Below are 1,474 nucleotides of genomic sequence, written 5' to 3'. Positions count from 1 at the left end.
ATCCTTATTGAAGGTAGAAAGTGCTTTAAGGACCACATAAGTCAGTTGCCCTTGGGAAAAGAGTGGAAAGGAGAAGTAGCCAGGAGAGTGATAATAAATACAGTACAGGTTTCCCCCACTATCTGAAAGTAGAAAGTAGAGCATTCCTATGAAGCCTTTTGTAAGCTGAAATGGTATAAAGCGAAGAAGCAATTACCTGAGGGCACATCTTGCTTACGGATGCATGAAATAAATCGAGATAAAAGCACAGATGCTCACAGACACAGTTCAAAGCTATGACAGCTTGATGCCGAGATGCTGAGTATAGTTCTTGGGGAAGGAGCTTGGTGGTGTCACTTTCACTGCTCAGGGTTCATACTGCCTCTATAATGGCTCTGAATGCTATTTTTGCTTTTCTCCTTTTTTCATAAAAGCAAAAATCCTTTCTGGATTTCTTTCGTGCAGCAAAAACAGGTACTCCTGTAGGTCTTTCCTAAAAGTGAATTAGCATGAAGCAAACTTTTGAAAAGCAGCGGATACTTGTAGCTCCGACGTACCTATTGTACTTGCTGGGCCTTGTTCTATTTTTAATTTTTTTTAATTTTAAAATAAAATTACCACCAATCCTCTAAGCAGCCCCACAAGGTAGGTTATGACTTGCCACTCACCTCACAGGCTCAGAATTCCCCTCTGAGTAACTAAAGGAATACATTGTGCTCAAAACCCACAGTTTAGCAATCAAATGTGGGATTTGAAACTTTAGGTGATCAATCATGAAATCTACATTGGGACTTAGAATAAGAAGGATGAGCTCCCTTCTTGGAAAAGTGCATTTTGTGCACCTAAAGAAATGAGGGTGTGTTAGGCCTCAGAGCCACACACTAACTCACATTAGGAAGTTACTTTTGAAAATAAATGTGTGCTTATTTTCGTGTAGATTTGCTCTAACTTTACAGTGGGGAATTACTTCTGAGAAGAATGTATGATTTTGAACTTGTTTCCACATATGCTGCTTATTTTAATCTACATTTATTATAACTTACAGGACTTTCCAGTTAGGTTTTACAACCAGCCTGCTTATTGATATGTGTTAGTGTACGTCAGGGGAGCCTGTGGCAATGTAGCTAAGAGATTTTTCTTTTAGTTGGCATGGGTGAGAAAAGCTCTTGGCCATAGTCAGAGTTATTCTGTCAGCGATGTCTTGGAATTGTTTCAAGACTGAGGGAGGGGCAGGTAACAGGTACTGTTAGTTTCCTTCATAGACTCATTGATAATACGTCACATGACGATACATGTGATATGGGGACACAACATCTTGATTATTTTATGTATCCCTTTTGTCTCCAAGAAGTCCTGGCTGTATTCCCCTGCTGAGGACTGAGGAGTTAATGAAGATGCAGTGCTTTAAGATGCAGAAAATGAAATGAGAAAGGGGCTGCTTTGCTTTTAATCACCAGTCCCTGTGCTCACCTCTGCAGTGGGACCAGACCAGTCA

This window comes from Globicephala melas, chromosome 12 (assembly GCF_963455315.2).
Source record: "Globicephala melas chromosome 12, mGloMel1.2, whole genome shotgun sequence".
NCBI classification, from domain to species: domain Eukaryota; kingdom Metazoa; phylum Chordata; class Mammalia; order Artiodactyla; family Delphinidae; genus Globicephala; species Globicephala melas.
This window is presented reverse-complemented; position numbering follows the sequence as displayed.